Source organism: Gorilla gorilla, chromosome Y, assembly GCF_029281585.2.
Source record: "Gorilla gorilla gorilla isolate KB3781 chromosome Y, NHGRI_mGorGor1-v2.1_pri, whole genome shotgun sequence".
Classification (NCBI taxonomy): Eukaryota; Metazoa; Chordata; class Mammalia; order Primates; family Hominidae; genus Gorilla; species Gorilla gorilla.
In genome coordinates, this window is record NC_073248.2 from 45585482 (window position 1) to 45597500 (window position 12019).

At 44.1% G+C, this 12019-nt stretch overlaps 1 pseudogene; it reads right to left on the bottom strand.

The window, feature by feature from the left end:
* Window positions 1-2995: 2995 nt before the first annotated feature.
* LOC129530230 (large ribosomal subunit protein uL29-like) lies at window positions 2996-3337 on the bottom strand (annotated as a pseudogene).
* Window positions 3338-12019: the final 8682 nt, after the last annotated feature.

Genomic DNA, 12019 nt, shown 5'->3' on the forward strand with positions numbered 1-12019 from the left:
ATAATCAGAGACTCACAACACTCAGCCCGTGGTGGGCAGGACTGTGGGCTTCACTTGTTTTAACTCTGGCAGCCCTGACAAAAACTCTAAGAAACAGGTGCACGTAAGACCACAGCTTGTAGTTGAGGAAACCAAGGTATGGAGAGGTTGGGTGACTTGTCCCAGGCAGAGAACAAGCAAGAGGCAGAGCTGGGATTTGAACCCCAACCATCCAGCCCCAGAATGGACGCTCTTAGCCCCTCTGAGGCCATGCTCAATGTCCAGAAGCCAAGTGGGTCTGGAGGCCAAAAGTCACTCACATGCCAGTCTAACTGCCAGTTAGACTCCATTCTGAAGCATCAGAGCCTCAGGCTGCAGACGGAAGGCAGATATTCCAAGGCCTGGCACTTCCAGCTCCCAGGGCAGGTCAGGGCCACGAGAGAGGTCGGCTCTGCTCATCAGAGCCTGGAGGGGGCTGGCAGCCAGTCTGGATGGAGGGAGAGGGGCTGAGCTCAGTGGCCCCACTGAGGGTTCATTGGCAGTTTTGGGACACTATCAAGTGGGCAGAAGGCTGATTTTAGGGTGTCCTTGACTCTCACCATGAAAAATAGTAACAGTGCTTGGATCCTGCTGGTGCAGGGTTATGGGTAGAAACTGTGCTACACATCAATCTCTGGGGGAAAATGTAACTTTCAGATGAATATTAAGGGTGAGACCAAAACAGATCTGGGCTCCACCTGGCCAGGACAGGGGGGTGTCAGTGAGTATAGTGGGGGTGCTTGGGGTGGCAAAAGGCTGGAGAAAGTCACCTGCACCTGTGTACACCAAAGGCTGTCTGGCATCACCAAGGACATCCTGTGGTCAGAATTTATGTTCCTGCTTTTTCTGACAACCATCCCATGATATCCTTCACTGAAGCATCTTCTCTGGCACCCAAAATGTGTCACCCTTTCTCATTTCTCCATGACCCCTGGGTCCCTCATGGGGATCCTGCATCGATCTGCAGAGATGCCCTCAGCTGGCCCCATGGGTCTCATTCATCCACAATTGGTAACTGGCCTCCTTGACTCTGTGGCCAAAGACGTGGGTCTTGGATTCCTTGACCCACCACTTGTTCGTTGTGAAAGCTGGGGCTGGTGGAGGGGCCTCACTGACTATAGAAGGCAATGATGTTACTGCCCAGCTCACAGGATGCATGTGAGGACTGCCCGGTATCCATCAGGAGCTTTGGAAGCAGCACCTGCCACGCAGCTGATGCTGGTGCTTCCATTCTGTGGATGGAGCAGTGTGGGTGTCCCACTAAGGCTGAGTTTTTGCCCATCACACTTGTACATTATTTGCATGTTTTGCTCCTCTCCTGGGGGGAGGTCAATTACAAAATGTCCTATGGTTTTTTAAGTTACAAAGCATCATCTCAATCAGTTGTTGAAACAAGCAGTCCTCCTCTCGCCTACAGCTGCCACAGCTCTGGACTCCACCCACGTTTGAGGTTTTCCATCCCACATTGCAGGTTTGGGCTGTGGGCAGGACTGCAGTTGGGCCGGGTGAGAAGTTGTCACCTTCCCTCCTTCCTGGCTCAGTGCCTGGTCCTCCCAGCCAGGACAGACACCCTCCAGGACTCCCGATGGTGGGGAAGGGGTGGCGGGGACAGACGAGGCAGCAGGAGGCATCCTGCTGGGCTGGCACCATGGCGGCCAGGACACACTGCCCCTTGGGGTGCAGCCGCTGTCTGAAGCTGACTCTTCCCATGGCTGGGATCTCCCCCTTCCCATTCCCTCATATGCCCTAAGGTGGGGGGGGGGTGTTTTTTGTTTTTTGATTTTTTTTTTGAGATGGAGTCTCGCTCTGTCACCCAGGTTGGACTGTAGTGGTGTGATCTTGGCTCATTGCAACCTCCACCTCCTGAGTTGAAATGATTCACTATTCTCCTGCCTCAGCCTCCCGAGTAGGTGGGATTACAGGCACCTGCCACCATCCCCTGCTAATTTTTGTATTTTTAGTAGAGGCAGGGCTTCACCATGGTGGCCAGGCTGGTCTCAAACTCCTGACCTCAGGTGATCTGCCCTTCTTGGCCTCCCAAACTGCTGGGATTATGAGCGTGAGCCACCATGCCCAGCCATCGTAAGGTTTCTCTATTTGGGATGACTGCGTTCAACACTTCCCTCCAGCTTCTGGAAGCCCATCTCTTCTGGAACATCCCCCTGCCCCACCTGGGTGAATCTAGGGCAACCCCAAGCACCCTTGGGGGTGCCTGTATCTAGTTCAGGGGTAACCCTCACACATATTGAACTACCTCAATCAGACTTTCACCCTGCGATCTCTCAGAGATGGCTCAGATGCAATCCATCGCCCCCAGATTATCCAAGGCTCTGTATTAACCCCTGTGGATGGCATTATCAAAGCCTCTGTTCTTTGCCAAGAGGTAAAGAGGATTTGTCCTGTAGCCTTTCTTCAGGCAGAGGCAGAACTTACGACACCCTCGGATCTCTCAATCATCACCTTTGACGGTGTCCCTGAGTCCATTGTACTTAGTCTCAGGAGGTGTCACATCCCCACCTCTCCCCTAGATGGGACTCACTGCGCAGACCTCCAGAGAAATCTTCTACAAAAACCCTCATGGGTCATCTGCTCCAGCCCCTCTCACTGCTCTCAGGGTTGGGAGGTAGAACCATGTGGTAGGTGGAATTGACAGCACAGCTCTCTCCAAAGAAATGGAACATGCCTTACAGTTACACCCTCCACTGAGGAATGACAAAATGCTCTAAACATTTTTTTTTGTTTCTCAGCCAGCTGTGCTTTATTGACAATACACCACTCAGGCCTTGATCGTGTACTTCCTCAGCAGGGACAGCCACTCCTTCCTGCTTCCTCAGCAGGGACAGGTGCTCCTTCCTGCTTCCTCAGCGGGGACAGCCTCTCCTTCCTGCTTCCTCAGTGGGGACAGACTCTCCTTCCTACTTCCTCAGTGGGGAAAGATGCTCCTTCCTACTTCCTCAGCGGGGACAGCCTCTCCTTCCTACTTCCTCAGCGGGCACAGCCGCTCCTTCCACTGCTGCTTCTTGGCCTTCAGGCTCTCCTCGTGCTTGTTGAGACATTGGTGCATGGTGCATGTCTTCTTAGGCTGCAGGTCCAGGGGCTGGTACTTCTTGCCCTTGTAGAATTTCCTGAGGTTTTGTCTGGTTAACCATAAGAACACGGGCAATGGATTTGTGGATGACTCGGATCTTAGACAGCCTGGAGGCTGCGCCGCCTGTCACTTTAGTGACGTGCAGCTGGGACAGGTCCACCCTCAGGTTGTCCAGCTGTTTCAGCAGCTCCTTTTCTTCCCTTGAGGGTCTCAGGCCTTGATCTTGGCCATTGCTGCACAGGCAGCCACCGCCCACTCCTGCTCTAAACATTTTTATGTCTTTTACCTTAAAAATGTCTTCCTGCTAGTCTAACACTTTGCATTGGAATACACAGTGATCTAGAATTTCCATTTCAACACCCTTTCTAATTATTGTTTTCACCCAGCATTTCTGCTAAACCTGGGAACTGATGGAGCTATTTGACTGTTCCCAACTGCCTTTATCACATTCACTGGCACATTAATTTATTTATTGTAATCCACACCTCTAACCCTGAACAAGGTGTTGGGAAAGGTGTGTAAATGTGTGTCAACAACACACTCTAATTAAGTGTTGTTTCTCAGCTGGGGGCACTTGTACCCCCCAGAGGTCATCGGGCAATGTCTGAAGACGTTAATGGTTGTCATAACCCTTGTGTTTGTGAAAGGGTTGCTGTTGCACGCAGTAGGCAGAGGCCAGAAATGCTTCTAAACACCCCACACTGCAGGGACAGCCCTGTCAGCCCTACAGAGAGTGACCAGCCCCAATGTTAGGCGTGCCATGATCAGAATGTTTTCCATAGGGAGCCCCCAGGCCACTAATCCAAGAAGACCAGCATCATCAGCCCCACTGCCCTCCACACTTTGTTCTTCTGAGAACACCAGCTTCACAGTGGAGGTAGCCCTGAGTCATCAGCTCCATGGGTTGGTGAAAAGATGCATCTCCCAGAGGAAGCTGAACATACACTCAGTGCTGGGCATCTTTTAGAGCTCCCTTCCCTGCCTCAAGCACTCAGCTGACTTGGAAAGAGCCACACGCGCTGGGACTGGAAGGAACGCCTCCTTTCCTGGATGCCCGTGCTGCAGTGCTCACTCCACTCACCATCCCTCCTTGTCGTCTTCTGGTCACTGTGTCTTCGGCAGGGCATGAGAACCTCACCTGCAGGCTGCGGATGGGCGCACTTGTGCTTCTGCCTGGGAGGAGGGTTTGGCACTGCTGCAGACGCAGCCTCCCATCTGTCGGACTCCTCTACCTGCTCTCCTGGAGCACCCCTTGGCTTCAGCAAGGCTGGCCCTGGAGTTCGCTCTCCTCTGGGGTCATCCTGCCCACAGCTGGGGCCCTCTCTGGCTTAGGTGCATGGATAAAAACAGCCTTTCCTTGAAGAGATGAGGAGTCCCTTAAAGGATCGCCAATAGCGATGAAACCAGATTCTTCTTACCTGGTCTATAATAAAGCCAGCCAGGCAGAGCCGGAGGTCCCAGCATCCCTGAGACCTGACACCTTTTCCTGTCAGTCACATGGCCCTCCTGAGTCCAGTCAGGACTCAAGGCTGTGAAACTCTGCATGTCTGGTTCCTCCTTCCTTCTCATTTTTTTTCTTTTTCCTTTTCTCTTTCTTTCTTTTTTCCTTTTTTTGAGATGAAGTCTTGCTGTTCCCCAGGCTGGAGTGCAATGGCATGATCTCTGCTCACTGCAACTTCCTCCTCCTGAGCTCAAACATTCTCCTGCCTCAGCCTCCCAAGTAACTTGGATTACAGGCATGCACCACCATGCCCAACTAATTTTAGTATTTTTAGTAGAGGCAGGGATTCACCATGTTGGTCAGTCTGGTCTCGAACTCCGGACCTCAGGTGGTCCATCTGCCTTGGCCCCTCCAAGTGCTGGGATTATAAGCATGAACCACCATGCCCAGCCTCTTTTTTTCTTTCTTCCTTTACTCCTTCATGATCCTATGAGTCTCACACCAGAGCCTGGCACTATGATCTATGCAGAAAACTGAGCAGCTCCTTTGATCTTCCACGCAGGCTTGCCCGGCTGTTATTCATGTCGGGACTGGCATTCCATTCCAGGCCTGGGGAGCTACATAGTGTTTCTATTCTTGACTCTCATGGATGACAGGAGTTAGGATACTGTGGCCCTCCCCTCCATTGGACCACAGTGTACGCCATGGTTTATGCTCTAAAACCTTGGAGGCGTGTTCCCCAGCCTGCTCACTTCTCACTGGCAATGCTACAGGAAATTGTAGGGTGCCAAGTTGAGCTTCTGGCCTTCTAGAACCTTCTCCATGATTAATCAATATCCTCAGGAGTTCTCATGCTCTGGGTCATATAACCACTTCATTTTTGTTCTCTATCCCCTCCCCATAAGGAATACTTGGAATTATTTATTATTAATGAGAGGAGCATGAAGAAACCTTTAAGACACTTCTAGAATGGTAATTTGAGGAGCTCCAAGAATCCATTTCCCAGCAAAACAACCAAAACTGGTAAAAATTCTTTTAAAAAACAATAATGTCTCCACAAATTGTTTTAAGGGGATTAAGCAAATGAAGGTACATTCATTCACAATTTCAACGAAATCTTAAGAGCAGTGAAAGTCTGTGACATTTGAGGCCCTAAATGGTCCCTTGACCTACTCTCTCCTGGTCAGCTTCCCAGAACTCCATTTCCAGTGGCCAGGAAGACAGGGCCTTCTCTCTCCTTGGCTGTCAGTCTGCATTGACTGTATGAGGAAGGGCAGGTAGCCAGCATTTCCCAACCCCACCGCCTCTGAGGTGCAGAAGCTGAGTCCTTGTTGAGGGGAAGTAACCAATAGTTTGAGATTCCCCTCTTACACCCAGCCCCCACTCAGAGGGCAGTGTCTCTGCCCCAGGCAAGCCAGGCTGAGAATACGAGGGCCCCAGATCAGGCTCACATAGTTGAATTTCCACACTTGAAGAGAAAAGAGAAGAAGACAAGAAGCTACTTCAGAGACTTTGCTTGGGTAAAATTTAGTCCACAAAAATGAAGGTTGCCAAAGCTCTCCCCCAGTAGAATTAACTTCAAAACAGAGTGTTCAAAACAGTGTGTTCAAACCAAAAGAATCTCTTGAAAATAAGGAAGATTGTGGTGGTGGGCAAAGGGCCCATGCTCCATCAGAACAAGCTAAACATAAGCTAGCTAGTTTACCAGACAGAACCAGAAAATGAGACAGCTAAGAGAGCCCTCTTAGAGTTCAAATGAACCTTAAAAATACTGGCTTAAAACTTTCCCTTCCTGAATTTAATTGTATCAAATTATGGAGCAACTTACGTACCAGGGAATAGGGGGGAAAAAAACTAAAACATAGCCAGCAATGAGTAAAAGTCTGACAGCTGGGTGCAATACCAAAGAGACAGAATTCTGCATAGAGATGTCAGGGACAGAGACAGAGACAGCCCTGCTAAATCCACCATCACCCCAGGGATACTGCCCTTGTCCAGTGCTGCCCCTGTGGGGTTGACATCAGAAACCTCATACTGTGTGGAAATAGAGTTCATTAAAATAGTCCAGCAAAGTCACTAAAAAAAAAACCAAACAAACAACAAAACAAGCCTCAGAAATAGTGCTAGGAGATTAGTGTCTAGAGCTGGTATACTATCTTACCTAAAATGTTCAGTTTTAAAAAAAATTATGAGTCAGGAAAAGAAACAGGTAAGTGTGACCCCGAGGCAGGGAGAAAAGTGAGCCACAGTACTTGCCTGTGAGAGGCCATGATGTTGGATTTAGTAGGCAAGTACTGCAAAGCAGCCATTTTAAATATGATCAAAGAACTAGAGGAAAATATGCTTAAGGAAGTAAAGGAATCTATCATGGTAATAGCTCATTGAGTAGAGAATATCAATTTTAGTAAAACTAAATGGATGTTCTGAACAAGGAAAGTATGATAATTAATACAAATATGTACCAAAGAGCTCAACAGATTTGAGTTGGCAGAAGAGTCTGCAAACATAAACATGGATTTACAGGGATTCAGCAATCTGAGAAATGGAGAGAATAGCAAATTAAAAAAATGAAGAAAACCTCAGAGGCATGTAGAACCATTCAGAGCACCAGTATATGTGTCCTGAGAATACAAGAAAAAGAGATAAAGCAGAAAAATGACTAGAAAAACCATGAAACTTCCCCAAATTTATGAAAAATTGTTATCTACACATATCTATCTAGCTCCATGAGCTAGGATAAAGGCAAAGACATTGGAAAACAGACATGTCATCATTAAAATGCTTTTAAAAGGACAAAGACTGATCCTGAAAGCAACAAAGAGAAAGATCAGTTGTCACACAAAGGGATTCCAGGTGAGATGAACACATGACTTCTCATCAGAAGCAATGCAGGCCTGAAGATAGTGGGACAGCAAAGTCGAGTGACAAAAGGAAAAATCAGAAACTGAGACTATCAGATGCACAGAAACTGCCTTTTAAAAATTAAAGTTAGTTCCAGTTTCACATGTAAGGAACACGGAAGTCACCACTCTGACCTAACAAGTAAAAAGTGAAACAGATTAAAAACTCCAGAAGTATTTTTGATTCTGTAAGTGGATGAGCACACAGTGCCAACCACTCCCCCTGAAATTGGAGAGACAGTTGTGTGTAAGCCGGGAGGCACAGCTTGCCAGAGGAGAGATTTGGGATGAGAAACTGCTGTGGGAAACAGTGTCAGAGTAGAAGAAACTGAACTTCAACTGATGGATTACTAGAGACCCAGAGTGGATGAGTCTGAGAGTTATAAATAACTCCAAAGGGACCCAGTACCAGGAAGCCCACCTCACTGTTGTGAGTTTTACCTGCAAGAGCTAACCAGGTTCCCCAAGAAAATACTGCAGAAAAAAACTGTTATTCTTCCAGCAAGAGGAGGAAAAAAGGAACTATTTTGAAATCTACCAAATTAATTAGTTCTCAAAAAGGCCTGTCCTCAGGAGAAAACATCCAACCAGAGCATAAAATGCTGGAGTTTTATTGGCGTTTAACTTATGTGAGGGAAGAGAAATACCCAACTTCAGCCTGCCCTAGCTTTCCACATAGGAGAAGGAAAATACTCAATCCAGATCCTAAAATGCTGGGGTTTTATCAGAGTCCAGCTTCCTTGAGGGAAGAGAACTACCCAATTTCAGCCTGCCCTGGCTTTCCACATACGAGGAAGAAAATGCTCTCCTCCAGCCCACTCTCGCTATCCTGTCCCATGTAAAACAGCAGGAACTGAGAAGCACTTGTGAAGTTAACAGTCCAGAGACACAGGGTCGCTAAACAACTGGGACCAAATAGCAGGATTCTATAACACTTTGCCTCCCCCTGCACCTTAGCACCACATTCCTAAAAGCCTGCTAAAACCAGTTCTTCTCATTGAGCACACAAAGCCTGCCTATGAAAAACGTTATAAAGCGTACTTAAAAACACACATACAGTTTCAAGAAATAGAGCTAGCATCAGAACCAGACATGGCAGTAATATTGGAATTATCAGACTAAGAATTTAAGACTGTAAGTACAAATATGCTACAGGCTCTAATAGAGGAAGGAGACAGCATGCGACACCAAGTGTGCAATGGGAGCAGAGACAGAAACCTTAAGAAAGAACCAACAGTAAATGCTAGAGATGGAAAACACTGCAACAGAACTGAAGAATGCCTTTGATGGGTGTATTGGTAAACTGGACACCCCTGAGGAAAGGATATCTGAGATGAAGGACGTATCGATGGTAACTTCCCAAACTGAAGAGCCAATACAATAAAGGCTGAAAAAACAGAACAATATTCAAGAAGTATGGGGTGACTACAAAAGATGAAACATACTTGTAGTGGGAATACCAGAAGGAGAAAAAGAACAGAAGAACTGAGGGGAGAGAGAGAGAGAGGAAGAAAGAGAAAAGAAGAGAAGAGAAGGGAAGAGAAGAGGAGAGGAGAGGAGAGGAGAGCAGCGAGAAAGAGAGAAAGAAAGAAAGAAAGAAAGAAAGAAAGAAAGAAAGAAAGAAAGAAAGAAAGAAAGAAAGAAAGAAAAGAAAGAAGGAAGGAAGAAAGAAACAAAAGAAAGAAATAAAGAAAAAAGAAAGAAAGAAAGAAGAAAGAAAAAGAAAGAAAGAAAGAAAGAAAGAAAGAAAGAAAGAAAGAAAGGAAGAAAGAAAGAAAGGAAGAAAAAAGAAAGAAAGAAAGAACTTGAAACAATAATGACTGGAAATGTCCCACAAATTAATACCAGACACAAAGCCTCAGTTCTTGGAATTTCAGAGATCACCAAGTAGGATAAATACAAAATAATAATAATAATGAAAAATCTACGCATTTTATTTTCCAACGACAGAAGTTTGAACATTTTTTAAAAATCCAGAATGAAGCCAGGGAGAGATGAGGAGAAAGACCATACCTATAAACCAACAAATATAAGAATTACATCTGACTTTTTAAGCAGAAATTAAACAAGCAAGAGGAGAGTAAGGTAAAATATTTAGTGCTAAGAGAAAAAGACCACCAACCTACAATTCTGTACCCTGCAAAATTATCTTTTTTTTTTTCTTTTTGAGACAGTTTCACTCTGTTGCACAGGCTGGAGTGCAGTGGCACAATCTCAGCTTACTGTAACTTCTGCCTCCTGGGTTCAAGTGATTTTCATGCCTCAGCTTCCTGAGTAGTTGGGATTACAGGCACCCACCACCACACCTGGCTAATTTTCATATTTTTAGTAGACACAGGGTTTCACCATGTTGGCTGGGCTGATCCCAAACTCCTGACCTCAAGTGATCTGCCCACCTCAGCCTCCCAAAGTGCTTGGATTACAGGCATGAGCCACCATGCCCAGCCAAAATTATCTTTCAAAGTTGAAGGAGAAATAAATCAAAACAATAAAAAATGGAGATAATTTATTATTAGTCAATCTGCCTAGTAAAAGATGTTACAAAAGTTCTTTAAAGAGAAGGCAGAGACTCAGATCACACAGGAAAGATGAGTTATGAAGAAAGAAATAAGTTAACATAAAGTAAAAACTTATTTTTCTTGTTTGTAACTGATCTGGAAGATGATAGTCGGTGGCAAATAATAGCAGCAAGATCTTCAATTAAGTATGCTTATGATATATCTTATGTGTGTGTAATAGCAGCAAGGTCTTTAATTAAGTATGCTTATTATATCTTATGTGTGTCTACATATGTGTGCATGTACACACAAGCTATACACATGCATGTACACACTTACGTGTGCCTATGTATAAGTGAAATGAATGACAGATATAATGGAATGAATGCAAGGGAGGAACAACGAATATTTTATCACACAACATGTGAAGTGGTATAACGCTCTTTGAAAGTAGGATTGGATTCGTTGTAAATGTGTACTGCAAACTCTAGGACAATCACTTTAAAAGGTTTAAAAGGGGGAGTTACTGATATGCTAAGAAAGGTGAGAAAACAATCATATAAAATTATCAGCTATAACTACAAAAGGCAGAAAAAAGAGTGAAAGACAAAAATACAAACAAGAGCAAGTGCAAGATATAGAAAACAGGTGCCAATATGGTAGATATTAATCTACCTTTATCAATAATCACTTTGAAAGTCGATAGTTTAAACGCATCAATTAAAAGATGGAGATTGTCACAGTGGATCAAAAAATAAGACACGAATACATGTAATCTACAAGAAGCCAACCTTAAATATTAAAAAATGTGGATTAAAAGTAAATGGATGGAAACTATGTCATGCTAACACTAATTCAAATAAAGCAAAAGTAGCTATATTAATTTCAAGCAAAGCAGATTTCAAAGCAAGAAAAGTCATCAGGGATAAAGAAGAGAATTACATAATGATAGAGTGGCCAATTCTCCCAAGAGACATGGCAATCTTTAACAGATATGCACCCAAAAACACAGTGTTAAAATATGAGGCAAAAGCTGATACAACTGCAAAGAGAAACAGATGAATTCACTCTCACAGTTGAAGACTTCAGCACCCCTTCTATCAGAAATGGACAGATCCAGCAGACAGAACATCAGCAAGAACATAATTAAGAATACATGTTCTTCCCAACTCATAGGGAACATTCACGAAAACAAAGCACATTCTGAGCCATAAAACACACCCTAACAAAGTAAAAATCATATAAATCATACAGTGTCAGCTCTTAGGCCACAGTAGAATTAAACTAGAAATAAATAACAGAAAGATAACTGGAAAATCACAAAATATATGGAGATTAAACAGGACATTAAAATAATGCATGAGTCAAAAAGAAATCTCAAAAATTGTTTTTAAATTTCTTGAACTAAATTCAAATAAGAAACAACAACAACAACAAACTCCTGGAACTAATATAACTAATTAACTACAGCAAGATTAAAGGATATAAGGTTAACAGGCAAAAGTAAATTGCTTTCCCAAATGCTAGCAATGAACAAGTGAAATTTGAAATTAAAAACAAAATAACATTTACACTAGCACCTTAAAAAGTGAAATACTTAGATATAAGTCCAACAAAATATGTACAAGATCTACAGCTCTGTTGAAAGAAATCAAAGAAGAACTAAATAAAGGGAGAAATACTCCATGTTCATGGCCAGGATGAATCAATATTTTCAAAATGTCAGTTCTTCACAGTTTAATCTCTAGATTCAATGTAATTCAAATCAAAATCCCAGAAACTTATTTTGTGGAGATTTAAAAATTGATTCTAAAGTTTATATGGAGAGGCAAAAGACTCAGAGAAGCCTACATAATATTGAAAGAGAAGAACAAAGTTGAAGGAGTATTACTACCCAGCTTTAAGACTGTAATCCTACAATAATCAAGACAGTGTGATACTGGTGAAAAATAGACCCATAATCTGTATATTTTTAATAACAACCTTTATCAGATATGTCTTTACTGCAATAAACCCATTGGCATGTAGATCAATGGAACAGAATAGGGAGCCCAGAAACAGACCCATGTTAATG